Raw genomic sequence first — 17,956 nt, forward strand, 5'->3', positions numbered from 1 at the left:
CAGAGTTTCACTTTTTCACCTAGGCTGGAGTGCAGTGGCACGATCTTGGCTCACTGCAACCTCTGCCTCCTGGGTTCAAGTGATTCTCCTGCCTCAGCCTCCCAAGTAGCAGGGATTACAGGCATGCGCCACCACACCCAGCTAATTTTTGTATTTTTAGTGGAGATGGGGTTTTGCCATGTTGGCCAGGCAGGTCTCAAACTCTTGACCTCAGGTGATCCGCCTGCCTCAGTGTCCCAAAGTACTGGGATTACAGGCATGAGCCACCACGCTCGGCCAATTTTTCATCATCTCTCCCTTTCCTGGCATTATTGAAGGGACAGGCTGGGTTGGGGGGGGGCGGCACAGGGAAAGAACACCTCTTTGCTTAGATATTGGTGTCTAGTGGGGATACTAAGTTCATTTCCTGATCCTGCTAGGCCTGGAAGCAGGAAAGAAATGTCCTGGTTAGAGATAAAACCGTCCTGTCCTTTTAGAGAAGCCTGTTAAAGAATATGATGCAAAGCCACCTTCAACGAAATCTGAAATGACACCCCCACAGCCTTGTCCACTCCAATTACTCAGTGACAGGGCCTCCAGTTGCTTAAGCCATAGAGAAGGCCCCTTTGCAGTGGGAGTCACTGAAGACAGAAAGGGAAGCCCAGGATGAACCCAGTCCTAAGGGCTGCTGGGGGCCACCAAATAAGACTGTTGTAGCCCTGGACACAGAGGGAGACACGGTCAAACCAGATTCTTACAAAGAATACATTGCCAAGGACCCTGAAGGAAATCTGCTAGTCTCAAGAGAGGAAGACTCACGACCAGCTCTCTGGGACTACCTGTCAACTCAGCAGGTGCAGCCAGGGAAGAGCCATGCTGCTTCTGCCCTCCCAGTGGGCTAGGCTATCAGTCCTGGAAGGGTTCCTGTCCCCACGTAAGGGGATATGTACATTGCTGAGTACGCTGATATCTTTTTCATGGGTATGATTTTTTTTTTTTTTTTTGAGGCAGAGTCTTGCTCTGTTGCCCAGGCTGGAGTGCAGTGGCCGTATCTCGGCTCACTGCAAGCTCCGCCTCCCGGGTTCACGCCATCTCCTGCCTCAGCCTCCTGAGTAGCTGGGACTACAGGCGCCGCCACCTCCCCGGCTAGTTTTTTTGTACTTTTTAGTAGAGACGGGGTTTCACCGTGTTCGCCAGGATGGTCTCGATCTCCTGACCTCGTGGTCCGCCCATCTCGGCCTCCCAAAGTGCTGGGATTACAGGCTTGAGCCACCGCGCCCGGCCATGGGTATGATTTTTTAACAAGAAAGCTAAATGGTTCTCGTGTAACATAACTGGTATAGTTTGGCTGTGTCCCCACCAAAATTTCATCTTGAACTGCAGCTCCCATAATCCCCATGTGTCGTGGGAGGGACCCAGTGGGAGGTAACTGAATCATGGGAGCAGTTACCTCCATGCTGTTCTCGTGATAGCGAGTGAGTTCTCACGAGATCCGATGGTTTTATAAGGGGCTTTCCCCCCTCCTTCACTCTGCACTTCTTGCTGCCGTCATGTGAAGAAGGACATGTTTGCTTTCTGCCATGATTGTAAGTTTCCTGAGGCCTCCCCAGCCATGTTGAACTTTGAGTTAATTAAACCTGTTTCCTTTATAAATTACCCAGTCTCAGGTATGTCTTTATTAGCAGCGTGAGAACGGACTAATGCAATAACCAAGGCTTGGTGGCTTTCTTAACATTAACCAGCATCCCACTTCTCAGGAGACATGGATGGTGTTCTAAGGCTCTCAAGTTCTCAACTTGTACCTTCACTCTAGTTTATGCTCCCAAGCATATGCACACATAAACACATACGTAATGTACATGCATATAGGTGGTATGACAGAACACACGTGTGATGCTTCACATGTATGATGCCCTCCTTTTGTCCACTGTCCTGCTCCAGCCCATTTCCATGGCTCAGTCTACATCTGCTCATCTTGTTTGCTTAAGTACCATGCATGTGAAAGACATGCTCACGTGTGCATATTCATGCACATACATGTGAGGCACACGTGATGCATATGTGCACTTGGGAGGTATGTGTGTGACATATGTGTACACACAGTATACATCCTATATTGCCTCGGCAAGACCTCAATGCAGAGATTCTCCAGTAGCTTTAAACAGAGGGTGATAAGTATAATTTGACTAACTCATCTCAAATCTAGGCATATGTAGTCTTTTTTTTTTTTTTGAGACAGAATTTCGCTTTTTTTGCCCAGGCTGGAATGCAGTGGCGTGATATTGGCTCACTGCAACCTCCACCTCCCGGGTTCAAGTGATTCACCTGTCTCAGCCTCCCGAGTAAGTGGGATTACAGGCATGTGCCATCACGCCTGGCTAATTTTTTTGTATTTTTAGTACAGATGAGGTTTCACTATGATGGCCAGGCTGGTCTCGAACTCCTGACCCCAAGTGATCCACCCACCTCAGCCTTCCAAAGTGCTGGGATTACAGGCATGAGCCACCCCACCTGGGGGTCACCAAATAAGACCAAATAAGGCCACCAGTTAGTCATTTTTTCTAGACTGCTGCTACAATAGGGAGGAGGGCACTGTGCATAAACTAATTTTTTACCCAGAGAATTCTGTGCTAGATCACAGACTGCATGCCTAGCATGCCTAGCCCCGGCCAGCTGTCCCTGCCTCAATTCAACAACAACAACAACAAAGAATTGGCAAGAGGGTATGATGGTTTCCTACAAATCACCCCCACCAGTCCATCAGCATAAAGCACTTGTACTGCTAACAGCAACGTTTTTGCATTAAAAAAAGATGTAATTTCTTCACAGAAAAATCACTGAAAATAATTCTTAAATTGAGTCTCATCAATGACAGCATCTTAACAGACATTTCTTCCCCCTGGCCCTCCCGACCATGCTTCTTAAACAAATCCAAGGCTGAACCCTAAGGGGAAGCTGTGATACTCTGCCACTGAGAAAATGAATGACTGCTCTCTTCCTTGCCCGTGAGCGTACCTCTGCAAAAGAGTCTCTTAAACAGAAAAGAAACCCTCCCCTTGTCCATGGTCCTGCTTGTTTATTTCCATGGCTTGGGATATCTACCTTGGCTCATATTGTTTGCTTAAGTATCAGCCAGTGTGTGATGGAGAGTGTTGTTATATCTTTCTTTGAGCAGCAGAAGTCTGATCTCCAGGGTTCATTCTCAAGATTAATTAAAGCTAGCCTAGTCTCAGCTGTGCTGTCAGCCCAGCCTGCCAGACACTCACAGAGCAAAGGCTTGGGTGGAAGGAAGACTTACGTTGTTTGCCTTCAGCTTAAGCACTTTTTGGCAGATGAAAATCCTGTCCTAAATAGCTCTTCCAAATTCCCAGGTGGTTGGGCTCGGGAGATGACAGACCACAGCTGTTCCACTTTTCTTCTCTGCACCTTCATGTGACCATCTATCTCTAAGGGTTTGCAAGCTCAAAGGTAGCAGAACATGCAACTTCAGCCATACCATGTGGCCTCCTCGAAGGTCTGTCTTTGCAGCCCAGGAAACCTATTGCTTCTTGGTTTTAAATGTAACCTTTCTAGTCCAGCTGAGCCGACGCAAAATCTGGTTGGCTACCAGCAATATGGTTCTGGGATGTTGGGCACACATGGAAATGGGTATTCAGATGGTTTGGGATTTTGAGGGCTTCCTTCCTGCCTCCAGGGCCAATAAAGTAATTTTTTTTTTTTTTTTTTTTGAGATGGAGTCTCCCTCTGTTGCCCAGGCTGGAGTACAGGGGCGTGATCTCGGCTCACTGCAGCCTCTGCCTCCTGGGTTCATGCAATTTTCGTGTCTCAGCCTCCCCAGTAGCTGGGATTACAGGAATGTGCCACCACACCCTGCTAATTTTTGTATTTTAGTAGAGACGGGGTTTCACCACGTCGGTCAGGCTGGTCTTGAACTCCTGACCTCAAGTGATCCCCCTGCCTCGGCCTTAAAATCCCTTTTTAAAGAGGCATTTGAGAATCCCACATTATCTCCTTTAAACAACTCGAAAGGGACACTTCATTTTCATAAAATGCTGTTGGGAAGCAATTTCGAAGGAGTCAACAAAGGCATTTCATCCCAGGGTGGATGGAGCAGAGCCGGGTCTCATTCTTTATCTCCATCTCTCCTTCCTTTTGGTCTTGCCTGCCCTTTGACAGAAGCAATTTAATATGTAGCTGAGCAGGAGAAAACGGCTCCTAGTTGGAACAGCCAGCTAAGACAGGGTTCCCATTAACTTGGAGGGGTCAACCAGCCAGCTTAGCCAGCTCACTGAGGTCCCATACGCACACTCTGATTGCCAATAAAAAGTAGCAACAGACAATTCAAGGAGAAAGACCCAGGAAAGTCTCCACTGGAGAGTCCAACATCCTGAGAGCCATCTCATCAATAAAGAGCAGGGCGTGGAGTACGGGGAGCTGATGTTTAGAACTCGTTAAAAGCTAGTATAATCTGAACAGCGCATTGTTCCTGAATCCTTCCTACTCCTGATTTCATAGCTAATCTGTCCATCACTCTCTGGCTGTCACTCACCCATAAACAACAGCAGATCTTTATAAACAGTAGATCAATCATGATCAAAGGAAACTGAACACTTTCCACACGGCTCCCACACACCCCTCACCCCCGCTCTGTCCTTTTGGGTGGTGCTGACAAACTGAGATCACCCCAGTCTTTGAAGACTAAATGGAGACAAGGAAGCTCGGGACATCCAGGAAAAGCCTTCAACAGCTCTGACTGCAAAAACAGTTTCAATTATGTGATGTGATTGATGGTTTTAACATGTCAAGAATAGGTGCGCACACGGTCCACAGGTAGAATTTGTATTATTATTATTATTTATTTTTCGAGACAGACTCTCGCTCTGTCATCCAGACTAGAGTGCAATGGTACGATCTCGGCTCACTGCAACCTCCACCTCCCGGGTTCAAGCAATTCTCCTGCCTCAGCCTCCCCAGTAGCTGGGATTACAGGCACGTGCCACCATGCCTGGCTAATTTTTATATTTTTAGTAGAGATGGGTTTTCGCCGTGTTGGCCAGGCTGGTCTCGAATTCCTAACGTCAAGTGATCTGTCCACCTCAGCCTCCCAAAGTGCTGGGATTACAGGCATGAGTCGCTGTGCTTATTATTATTATTATTATTATGGTATTTTGAATGTGATTATTCTTACTAATATGTCATCTCTGCATGTCCAGTATTTCAATAAAATAGTTAAAACTGTTTTTGCTTTCTAATGAGACTTTGTGACTGGGTGTGTTTCTCTGTCAGATGAATTTACCTCCGTATTTGCTGTTAAAAGTGATTGTATAATCCTAATCCTACAAAACAAGCGGCAAATGTTTCTTTTTAGTGACTTACTTTTTAAAAAATTTACAAGTGTACCATTTTATAGCTATCTTCACACAAAATCACATTCTCAATGAAAGAGACTCAGATCGAAGTTTGTTCATTAGGCCAGCTACGTGAACTCACCCCTGTCCCCACCTGCCTCTGAAAAACATCCCACATGCTCATGAAAGACGACCAGAGTCCTAAGTGACATAACCTACACTTTCCAAGCTTCCTAAAGCCCTGAACTAGAAATAGGCTTTAAAATTTAACAATTTGTTTTAAAACTCTAAGCCCGCCGGGTGTGGTGGCTCACGCCTGTAATCCCAGCACTTTGAGAGGCCGAGGCAGGCGGATCACAAGGTCAGGAGATTGAGACCATCCTGGCTAACACGGTGAAACCCCATCTCTACTAAAAATAGAAAAAAACTAGCCGGGCGAGGTGGCGGCACCTGTAGTCCCAAGTACTCGGGAGGCTGGGGCAGGAGAATGGCGTGAACCCGGGAGGCGGAACTTGCAGTGAGCCGAGATGGCGCCACTGCACTCCAGCCTGGGCGACAGAGCGAGACTCCATCTCACCAAACAAACAAACAAAACAAAAAAAACTCTAAGCCCAACGAAAAGCCTATAAAGTCTTTTCTAGATGTTACCAAGGTCTTTGCAATCATTTGTCTGAGAGCAAAAGAAAAAAACAAAAGAAAAACCTTGAAAATTGGCAACTACTGGTGAATCCCATTTTGTCCACAGACTGGTTTTTTGTTGTTTTTTTTTTAAAGACGGTGTCTTGCTCTGTTGCCCAGGCTGGAGTGCAGTGGCATGATCTCGGTTCACTGCAACCTTCGTCTCCTGGGTTCAAGTGATTCTCCTGCCTCAGCCTCCCAAGTAGCTGGGATTACAGGCACCTGCTACCAAGCCCGGATGATTTTTTGTATTTTTAGTAGAGACGGGGTTTTGCCATGTTGGCCAGGCTGGTCTCGAACTCAATCTTGACCTAGGTGATCCACCCGCCTCAGCTTCTCAAAGTGCTAGGATTACAGGTGTGAGCCACCACACCCAGCCACGGAGACTAATTTTTAATGGCCCCATCTGATTTCTTCCAGATTTTGTAGCCTAGTTTAAACAGAATGTCTGCTTAAGTCATCGTCAAGCAGATGACAAAGGGGTGCCCTAAAAATGCCATAAAGACACACCAGGTCTCAGTGACAGCAAAGCTGACTATAGAGAAATGCCAAGAGTTTAGAAATTAGGCCCCCAAAACCAACTTGTTACCATCTTCTCATCTTTCTTTCACTCAAATCCAAAACATAACGAATTTCCAGTTGCTTAAATTAGATACTAAAATCAGAAAAAAATTAGCTGATTTGTAGCTATGATCACTATGTACCAAGCCCTGTTCTAAGCACTTAATATGCATCATCTCATTCAATTCCCATAAGAGCTCTCTGAATGAAGTAGGTGCTACTTTTATTCCCATTATACAGATGAGCAAACTGAGGTATGGCACGCTTGAGTCACTTGCCCAGAAGCTGCACTCTTAACCACTTCTCCACATGGCATGACCACCTACAGAAAGTGTGAGCTTGAGCAAGTGCCTGACCTTCCAGAGACCAGTCTTCCTCATTTGCAAAACAGGGATAACGCCAAGTACCTCCAGGAATTCTGTTAAGATCAGAGAAAGAGGCCGGGCGCGGTGGCTCAAGCCTGTAATCCCAGCACTTTGGGAGGCTGAGACGGGCGGATCACGAGGTCAGGAGATCGAGACCATCCTGGCTAACAAGGTGAAACCCCGTCTCTACTAAAAAATACAAAAAAATTAGCCGGGCGAGGTGGCGGGCGCCTGTAGTCCCAGCTACTCGGGAGGCTGAGGCAGGAGAATGGCCTGAACCCGGGAGGCGGAGCTTGCAGTGAGCTGAGATCCGGCCACTGCACTCCAACCTGGGCAACAGAGCAAGACTCCATCTCAAAAAAAAAAAAAGATCAGAGAAAGAAAATATTGAAGACAATTTGTCACATTATCAGACATAGAGAGGTACCCAGTACATATTAGCGTCCCCTCACCTTTAATCAGAGCAAAAGAAGACCAGAAATGTTTTGGTTGTTAAACAGCTGATCATTTTCCAAAATTGCTAATATTAAACCACGGCTTCTAATCCTGCCATCGGTAGAAAGCTCGACCAGCGCTAACAAAATCAGCCATGTGACGCAAGATGAAAGCAAATCGGAGTGCAGAAAAGTAAATGCAATTAGCTGGCTACCTGATAAGGTGGTACACGCTGCACCAGGAGTGTGCCTTTCTGGCTAGAGGACTTTACTCCTCTCTTAACCCGAATTAAATGGTCTCTACCACACGGGACCAGGAATAAACTTCCACCTCCCTAAACAGAGCTTCATCTTGCCAAAGCATTCTGGAAACTCAGCAGTTCGTGGTATGTTACAAACCGCTGAGCCCTTTTCCTCCTCCCTCCAGTGTGGGACCACGGTTGGCCCGGGGCTTGGCTCACCAGAGAGAGAGGAGCGTGCAGCGAATCCTGGGTTTATCACCATCTGCACGGCTCCAGGGTCCAGCTGGAGACAGATGGCACACTCGCAAGGGTTTAACTGAAATGAATGGAATGAAGGAGCTACATACAGAGGTGGGGGCAGGCGCAAAAGAACCACCAAGAGACGGATGAGGTGCCTGGAGACTGGGCACGGGACTAAGGGAATAAAAAGGCTTAAAAGGGACAGAAGCCTTCTCTAACGCCATAAGGAACATTCAAAAGTCCAGACTTCGCATTGTTTGAGGGGGAGGGGAAGGGCTGATGATAGTCATAAATATAAATATGAATGAATTCAGCATTTCTGAAACTAGACTAAATCAATCTGGTCATTTTCTTTCTCTCATTTAAGAATTGTAGGGTAATGCATAGTTGGAATATTTACAGGTTTGTTTTTTTTTTTAGCATATCAGGAAGTTACCTTGTTACAAAGCTAAATTTTTATTCAGGCACTCAATGAATATTGAGTGTCTACTGTGTGCCAGAGATTGTTTTAGAAGCTGAGAATTTAGTAAGAAAGACAAAAGATAGAGCAGAAGACAGGTACAATGGTGCACGCCTGCAGTCCCACCTACTTGTGAGGCTGTTGGGAGGATCCCTTGAGCCAGGAGTTCGAGATCAACCTGGGAAACATAGCAAGACCTTGTCTCTAAATAAATAAATAAATAAAAGACAGACCAGGTCTCTGCTCCTTGTTGTGAAAGAGACACTCGACAAACACACGTAAATAGATGATGTAATTTCAATACCGCATCAAATGCTATAATGAAAATGCATAAGCAGGCCAGGCACAGTGAGTGGCTCACGCCTGTAATTCCAACACTTTGGGAGAACGAGGTGGGCGGATCACCTGAGGTCAGGAGTTCGAGACCAGCCTGGCCAACATGGTTAAACCTGTCTCTACTAAAAATAACAAAAATTAGCTGGGTGTGGTGGCGCATGCCTGTAATCCCAGCTACTTGGGAGGCTGAGGTGGAAGAATCACTTGAACCCAGGAGGCGGAGGTTGCAGTGAGCCGATACGGTGCCACTGTACTCTAGTCTAGGCAGCACCGCTGCACTCTAGCCTAGGCAACAAGCGTGAAATGCCCTCTCAAAACAAAAAAGTAAAAGAAAATGCATAAGTGGCAAAGAGTGGGGGTTAAAGGCCTGGGTTCAAGAGTCACACAGCTGGTTTATATCTCAACTCTGCTACTTCCTCAATGATTTGGGGCAAATTACATAACCCCTCCCTTGGCCCCAGTTTCCTCCTCAGTGAAGTGGAGATAACAACAGGATCTGAAGCAGGCATGGTGACTCATTCCTGTAATCCCAGCACTTTAGGAAGTTGAGGCGGGAAGGCTGCTTGAGCCCAAGAGTTTGAAACCAGCTAGGCAACATAGCAAGACCCTGTCTCTCCAAAAAAATAGCCAGGCATGATGGCACGCACTTGTGGTCCCAGCTACTCAGCAGGCTAAGGTGGGAGAATCACTCGAGCCCAAGGGGTCGAGGCTAGAGTGAGCTGTGATGGCACCACTACAGTCCAGCCTGGGCAACAGAGCAAGACCCTATCTCAAGAGAAAAAAAAAGGACACAGGATCAAGACAGTTCACATTCGAGTTTCATAAGAGTGATAACAGTGGCTGACATGTATTGAGCTGTTGATAAACACCAGCTTTTAATTTAGATGGGTGGTTCAGGCAGGCTTCTTGGAGGAGGTGACAGACATATGAAGATCTGCAGAAGAAACAGCAAAAGCAACGGCTTTAGGAAGGAGGGAGCCAAAGCTTGTTTATGAAGCAGCAAGAAAACCAAGGAGGCCAGAGTAGAGTGAGGGAGGAGGAGAGTGGGGTCAAGCAGGGGGTCAGGCCACGCAGGGACTTGAAGGTCTTTGATGGGAGTTTGCATCTGGCCAAGAGGGATGGGCAGCCGGGGGGGGGTTTAAGTAAAGGATACACAAAACCTGGTTTCCACTTTTAAAAGTGGGCTTTGTGGCAAGGAACATGAACTAAAAGGGGTCAAAAGTAGAGGCTGGGTATGGTGGCTCACGCCAATAATCCCAGCAGTTTGGGAGGCCAAGGCAGAAGGATCATTTGAGGCCAGAAGTTCAATACCAGCCTGGACAACATAGTGAAACCCCGTCTCTATAAAAAAATTCAAAAATTAGGCCAGATGCACTGGCTCATGCCTGTAATCTCAGCACTTTGGGAGGCCGAGGAGGGCAGATCACCTGAGCTCGGGAGTTCAAGACCAGCCTAGGAAATATGGCAAAACCCCATCTCTACCCAAAACACAAAAATTAGCCAGGCATGGTGGCACATGCTTGTGGCCCCACGTACTCGGAAGGCTGAGGTGGGAGGATTGCTTGAGCCTGGAGGTAGAGGTTGTAGTGAGCTGAGATCATGCCACTGCACTCCATCCTGGGTGACAAAGTGAGACTCCCCTCTCAAAAAAAGAAAGAAAGAAAGAAAAAGAAAAAAAAAATTAAAAATTAGCCAGTGGTGGTGGCACACACCTGTTGTCCCAGCTACTCAGGAGGTTTAGGTGGGAGGATCGCTTGAGCCTGGAAAGTCAAGGCTGCAGGCAGCTGTGATTGCAACACTGCACTCCAGTCTGGGTAACAGAGCAAGATCCTGTCTCAAGAAAAAAAAAAAGAAAAAGAAAAAGAAAAAGGGCCAGGCATGGTAGCTCACGCCTGTAATCCCAGCACTTTGGGAGGCTGAGGTAGGCGGATCACTTGAGGCCAGGAATTCGAGGCCAGCCTGGCCAACATGGTGAAACCCTGTCTCTACTAAAAATACAAAAATTAGCTGGGTGTGGTAGTGCATGCCTGTAATCCCAGCTACTTGAGAAACTGAGGCAGGAGAATCACTTGAACCCGGGAGGCGGAGGTTGCAGTGAGCCAAGATCATGCCACTGCACTCCAGCCTGGGCAACAGAGGGAGACTCCGCCTCCAAAAAAAAAAAAAAAAAGTAAAGAAAAGAAAGAAAGGATGAGGAACTGGTAACCTGGACAGTGGAGATGGAAGAAGAGCAGGGGTCACCAAACCACGGTCCAAGAGCCAAAATGGGCCCTTTGCCTGTTTTAGTAAATACAGTTGGTCCTTGAACAACAGGCGTTTAAACTGCACGGGTCCACTTTTTTCCTGATTTTTTTCAACCAAACACTGATTGGAAATAGAGAATTTGTGGGATGCAAAACCTGTGTATATGGAAGGTTCACTTTTCATACTCACAGGTTTCACAGGTTGACTGCAGGCCTTGAGTATGCATGAATTTGGAGATATGCAGGGGTCCTGGATCCAATCCCCCTCGGATACTGTGGGATGCCTATAAAGTCTTACTGTACACAGCCATACCCATCTGCTGATGTGCTGCCTGTTGCTGCTTTGGGGCTACGATGGCCTTGCTGAATTGTGTTGACAGAGACCGCAAGGTTGGCCGGGTGCAGTGGTTCATGCCTGTAATCCCAGCACTTTGGGAGGCTGAGATGGGCGGATCACTTGAGGTCAGGAGTTTGAGACCAGCCTGGCCAACATGGTGAAACTCCATCTTTACCCCCAAAATAAAAAAAGACAAGGACCACAGGGTCTGCACAGTCCACTTACTATCTGGCTCTTTATAGCAAAAGCTCATCCATCTCTGTTTTGGAGGAAGAGCCTATAGGGCTTGTGAAACCACTGGGTGTGGAGAGTGAGACAGAGATGGAAGACTTCCCGAGTTTGAGCCATGAATAGCTGGGCTGTGCCATTTCTTGAGATAGGAATGACTTGGAGTGAGGGCCTAGGAGGGCCACTAAGAAGAGAGTTGTTATTCTGGATGTGTTAAGTTTGAGATGTCTCTTAGACATCCAAGTGGAGTTTCTTTTCTTTTTTGGAGACAAGAGTCTCGCTCTGTCACCCAGGCTGGAGTGCAGTGGCGCCATCTTGGCTCACCGCAACCTCTGCCTCCTGGGTTCAAGCAATTCTCCTGCCTCAGTCTCCCGAGCTGGGACTACAGGTGCCCACCACCATGCCTGGTTAATTTTTGTATTTTTTTAATAGACACGGGGTTTCACTATGTTGGCCGGGCTGGTCTCAAACTCCTGGTCTCAGGAGATCCTTTGGGAGGCTTTGGCCTACCAAAGTGCTGGGATTACAGGCATGAGCCACCATCACTGGTCCCAAGTGGAGTTTCTAAGGAGGCAGGAGCACAGGGGCTGGAGGAACAAATGTAGGAGTTTCTGCAAACATGCCCGCCTGGCTGTTTGTTGAAGGCAGAGTCTCAGGTATCTGCAAACAGTGAAGTCAAATAACCACCCCTTCTACCACAAATGTCACCTCCAGCAGACACAGGCTGATAAACACTGCCATAAAGATAAGATGTCAAGACAACTACATTAGGGCTCTCTTGATCCCATTGGCATCTCAGCCAAGAGCAAACACCAAATGTCCGAATCCCACTGAGCAATAGTGTGGAATTCAACCTCCTGCCCTGCCCCAGATGTTACTTTTATGGACAGTATATCCCTTACTACATCAAATTTCCCTGTCTTTCCTCCCCTGTTTGTTAATTTGTGATCAATTTCCAATTTCCTCTCCTTTCCTTTTTTCTTCTTCTCACTTTCTCCCTTTCCATTTCTCCTAGCTTAGCTAGTTAAATTTCTTGTTTTCATTTTCCTAGGTAATTTTGTCTCTCCCATTTATTCTCTCTTCTCCAGGTATCCCCAGCTTCTATTCCCTCCTAGGTTTATCAGAGAATGCCCCTTCGTCCAACATCATCAGGCCACAGGCACAAGATTTAGCAGGTTCACTCTTCAGAGTCTATATGGACGTGCCAAAAACACAGCCACCTTACATCAAAGAGGAGGTATTGGAAGAAGGGTTGAGGTGGATGTGAGACGAGATGGGTGAGAATTGTCTTACTGGTTTTATTATTTCAATCATTAGACAACTGATGGCGAAAGGCCCTTGTGCCTTTTCCAATGCATCCTTTGTGCAGACACTGTGATTACATAACATATACGCTTGGCATATTTTGCAAATATTTATTGAATCATTTGATTTGACAGCCAAGATCTATGGGACCCATGCTCCCAGATGCTAGATCACAGATTGCATAAGGAAAGAACATGTGGGCCGGGCGCGGTGGCTCAAGCCTGTAATCCCAGCACTTTGGGAGGCCGAGGCGGGTGGATCACGAGGTCAGGAGATCGAGACCATCCTGGCTGACACGGTGAAACCCCATCTCTACTAAAAAATACAAAAAACTAGCCGGGCGAGGTGGCGGGCGCCTGTAGTCCCAGCTACTGGGGAGGCTGAGGCAGGAGAATTGCGTGAACCCGGGAGGCGGAGCCTGCAGTGAGCTGAGATCCGGCCACTGCACTCCAGCCTGGGCGGCAGAGCGAGACTCCGTCTCAAAAAAAAAAAAAAAAAAAAAAAAAAAAAAGGAAAGAACATGTGGTGTCTACAAAATCTGCAGTGTTAAAACTCTCCACTTTGGACATTATCCTGGCTTGCTTTCTATATTTCTCTTAAAAATAAAGAGAGCTGGGTACAGTGGCTCACACCTGTAATCCCAGCACTTTGGGAGGCTGAGGCAGGCGGATCACTACGTCAGGAGATCGAGACCATCCTGGCTAACACGGTGAAACCCCGTCTCTACTAAAAATACAAAAAAACTAGCCGGGCGTGGTGGTGGGCGCCTGTAGTCCCAGCTACTCAGGAGGCTGAGGCCGGAGAATGGCGTAAACCCGGGAGGCGGAGCTTGCAGTGAGCTGAGATCCGGCCACTGCACTCCAGCCTGGGCAACAGAGCCAGACTCAGTCTCAAAGAAAAAATAAAAAAATAAAGAGAGCTGGGTACAGTGGCTCACACCTGTAATCCCAGCACTTTGGGAGGCTGAGGCAGAAAGATAACTTGAGGCCAAGAGTTCAAGACCAGCCTGGACAACATAGTGAGACCCCATCTCTACAAAAAATTTAGAAATTAGCTGGATGTAGCAGTGCATTCCTATGGTCCTAGCTACTCCAGAGGCTGAGGTGGGAGGACCGCTTGGGCCTAGGAGGTCAAGGCTGCAGTGAGCTGTGATCATGCTACCGTACTCCAGTCTTAAATAAATAAATAGCAGGAGAAATCTGACTGCTCAATGTTCTGAATGAGATAAGAGTGTGCCAATGGGGACTGGGCGCTGTGGCTCACGCCTGTAATACCAACACTTTGGGAGGCTGAGGCAGGCAGATCACCTGAGGTCAGGAGTTTGAGACCAGCCTGGCCAAAATGGTAAAACCCTGTCACTACTAAAAATACAAAAAAATTAGCCAGATGTGGTAGTGCACGCCAGTAGTCCCAGATACTCGGGAGGATGAGGCACAAGAATCGCTTGAGCTCGGGATGAGAAGGCTGCAGTGAGCTGAGGTCATGCCAATGTTCTCCAGCCTGGGTGACAGAGTGAGACTCCGTCTCAAAAAGAAAAAAAAAAAAAAAAAAAGTGTGCCGATGGGTCTACAGAAACGAAAATGTCAGAATATATCCGCTGTGTTGAAAGACAGCCCTCCACCATGTAGATGGTTGGCTACCAGGCATGGCCACCCCATGTGTCATCTGCCCCTGAATCACTGGATAGCCACTCCAGCTTGGGTGCCCAAACCGACTGCAGAGACCCACCCATAGGCAGAGATCAGGAAGCAGTATGGGTACCAACCGAATGGTGCCCAGAAGTGTTTGAGCCATCTGTCTCTTCATATTCTGAAATTTTCTTTGAAGCCAATAATGTGACAATGTAGAAAGATCGAGGACTTCCAGAGCCAGGGGATCTGAAGACAGGCACCTGTGTGATCTCAGGCAGGTTGCTTGACCCTAAAGGTCATCACACAACACACATGTACTCATCCCTAAACCAGAACTAAACTACAGCAATAAGGCGAAAAGGTACCTCTTTCACTCAGGCACCTCTTCATACCCTGAGAAAAAAGGCTCTAGGTTCTCATCTCTGTCTTGCTGTCCCCAGCACAGTGCCTCGTCTGGCTGTGGAAGCTGAGTTCTTTGCCCCCGATCCGTGGTTTTGATGGTCCCAGTTGACATGCAGAAGCCAGAGGAAGGGGGTGGTGCTGTCCCAGGAGGCACAGGACAAGGAAAGGAGCCATGGAGAGGAAAAAGGTAAAGACACATTTCCTCCACGACCAGGAGCTTTTCCAGTGACCAGGCAGTCAGGTGACAGCTTCTGTCAGTGCTCAGTTCTACAGGCAGAGGAACAACAGCGGCATCTTCAGGCCAGTCAGATGAACTTGGCCAGGGAAATACAGAGGAAAGGCAGGGAACACCCTGATTTCAAAACACACACTGGACTGGGTGCGGTAGCTCACACCTGTAACATCAGGGCTTTGGGAGGCTGAGGTGGGAGGATCCCTTGAGCCCAGGAATTCGAGACCAGCCTGGGCAACACAGTAAGGCCCTGTCTTTACACAAAAATTAAAAAATTAGCCGGTCATGGTGATGTACACCTGTAATCCCAGCTACTAGGGAGGCAGAGGTGGGAGGATCGCTTGAGCCCAAGAGGTGGAAGCTTCAGGAAGCCGTGATTGCACCTGCACCTGCACTCCAGCCTGGGCAACAGTGAGACCCTGTCTCAAAACACACACACACACACACACTGCAGAGCTGAAAGCTGGCCAGTATGTCTTTTCTCTACCTGAGCCTACAGGTATTGTGCACAAGCACAAGAGCCATCCCATACAAAGCCCCGGGCCCCCACACTATCCCTGATATGTTGACATTTCTCCCCTTGCTGTAGGAAAAGCTTCAACCGAACTCCTATGGAGCTGGAACCTCAGTGCAGTGTATATCAGTTAGGGCTAGGGCAAACCAGGGAAACCGATTTTACCTTTCAAAGAAACAAAATTGATCAGTAAAACATTGGACAGCTCATAGAATCTCTGGGAAAGATGGGGAGGCAGGCTCAGGGGACAGGCAGGCAGGCAGGAAGGGAAACAGAACATTTAGAACTCAGCCGAGCACACTACAGGGTGATTCTGCCAAGGACATCATTGTGGGTGCCCACGGCTGCCCCAGCACCACCACCAACATTAGCAGCTGGGAGTTGCACCTGGGTTCACTGCCCTTGCTGTCCTTAGGGAGTGGATGTTGCTGGTGATACCTGTGCCACCACCAAAATGCAATCGCCCCTGTCGCCTGCGATTTTCTGTGTGTGTGTGTGTGTGAGACAGGGTCTCCTTCTGTTGCCTAGGCTGGAATGCATGGCCCAATCATGGCTCACTGCTGCAGACCTCCACAGGCTCAAGTGATCCTCTTGCCAAGTGGCTGGGACTACAGGCCTACAGGCCCACACCACTACACCCTGCTAATTTTTTCTTTTTTTTGAGACAGAGTCTCCCTCTGTCGCTCAGGCTAGAGTGCAGTAGCTTGATCTAGGCTCACTGCAACCTCTGTCTCCCAAATTCAAGTGATTCTCTTGCCTCAGTCTCTCATCTGCTGCCTCAGCCTCCCGAGTAGCTGGGATTACAGCTGTGTGCCACCACGCCCGGCTAATTTTTGTATTTTTAGTAGAGACAGAGTTTCACCATATTGGCCAGGCTGGTGTCGAACTCCTGATTTAAAGTGATCCGCCTGCCTTGGCCTCCCAAAGTGCTGGGATTACAGGCATGAGCCACCTGGTGCGCGGCCCTTTTTTTTTTTTGTATTTTTTTGAAAAGACGGGGTTTGGCCATGTTGCCCAGGCTGGTCTTGAACTCCTGGGCTCAAGGGATCCACAGGCCTTGGGCTCCCAAAGTGCTGGGATTACAGGCGTGAGCCGCCGCACCCAGCGGTCACCTGCTTAACATCACTAACTCTTCGCCCAAGTCCTAGGCACTTGTGCCTGATGTGCCAGTTCCAGGCCGCAGGCTTGCACCGTAGCTATGAAGAGTCCCAGAAAAAAGATCTTGCTAGACAGCGATGAATTCCCCAAACACAGAAAGGAGATACTGCGGATGCTCATCAGCCGAATACCAGTGAGTGTCCCTTGCAGAATGGGATTAGAGACTGCAAACTGCAGGCCGGCCAACAGAGGGTGCTCTGTGGGAAATTACGTGAAAATGTAGAAAAGAGCGCGAGCCAGGAATTTAAAAATCGAGGTCCAAATACTGACTGGGTCACCTATTAGCTACGTAATTTGGGCAGGCAAACAAGCTTTTCTGTTTTTCTTTTCCTTCATAAATAGACTAGGAATATGATTCCTACCTACCTGGCATGGCGGATGTGCCCAGAAAATAAGATAATCTCGTGGACAGGCTTTGAAAACTGCACTTTTACTGAGTAAAACCCTTTGCCTCTCCGGGCCCCCGTTTCCCCATCTGCAAAGTGAGAATGATACTCCCTATGCTGCAAGGCTCTTGCGGGGTAAACTCGAATATTATAAACGCACCATTTATTTGCAGATTGAAACTCTGTGCGTCCGGGGGTGGCGGGTGGGAGAGGGAACGAGCAGGGATGCACGCGAGGCCCGGAGTTGCTGGGGCCTCAGCCTGGCCGCTGCGCACATTTCATCGTTTTGTCGACATTGGTGTAGGTGAAATCTTCCAAAATAAATAAATAAATAAATAAGAAGGGTCTGGGACTTAGCAGAAACAAGCCACAATCTCCAGATTCTACTATTCCTGGGCCACGTGAGGAGCGCCCACCCGTCGGGCGCTGCGTTCCCCAGGGAGTCCCGGCCTTTCGCGCCCAGCCCGCCGTCCTCCTCCGTGGCCACCAAGGTCAGGCTCTCGCAGGGAAAACGTCTTCAGGGGCTAAACGTCGATTTTAAACGAAATGGAAAACCCCCAACACGAATCAACAGCAGAGGAAAAGCAGACGCCAAACAAGGGCTCAGAACCCCTTCAGGGGCGGCGAGATAGCGCTTCCCCGGGAACAGCGAGGGGCGCGGATGTCCCTCTTCCTAAAACTGCACGCGGAGTACGATCCGAGACCGAGCGGCTGCGAGCGCGCCCGAGTCTGCTCGCGGGCGCCAGGCGCGTGAAGAGCAGCGGCTGCGGCTGCGCCAATGCCGTCAGTCCGCGGGGCCCGATCCCGACCCTTAACTCCACAGAGGAGCTCTGCTCCTAAGGGAAACGGAAGACCCCAGGCCCAGGAACGCAGCCAA

At 48.4% G+C, this 17,956-nt stretch overlaps 1 protein-coding gene across 9 annotated transcripts in view; it reads right to left on the bottom strand.

Annotated features, from left to right (window-relative positions):
• The window catches only part of SLC39A11 (solute carrier family 39 member 11), a 564,073-nt gene that overhangs the window by 545,354 nt on the left and 763 nt on the right, over nt 1-17,956 (bottom strand). The gene's annotated exons all lie outside the window — the stretch shown is intronic.

Source organism: Macaca fascicularis, chromosome 16, assembly GCF_037993035.2.
Source record: "Macaca fascicularis isolate 582-1 chromosome 16, T2T-MFA8v1.1".
Taxonomy (NCBI): domain Eukaryota; kingdom Metazoa; phylum Chordata; class Mammalia; order Primates; family Cercopithecidae; genus Macaca; species Macaca fascicularis.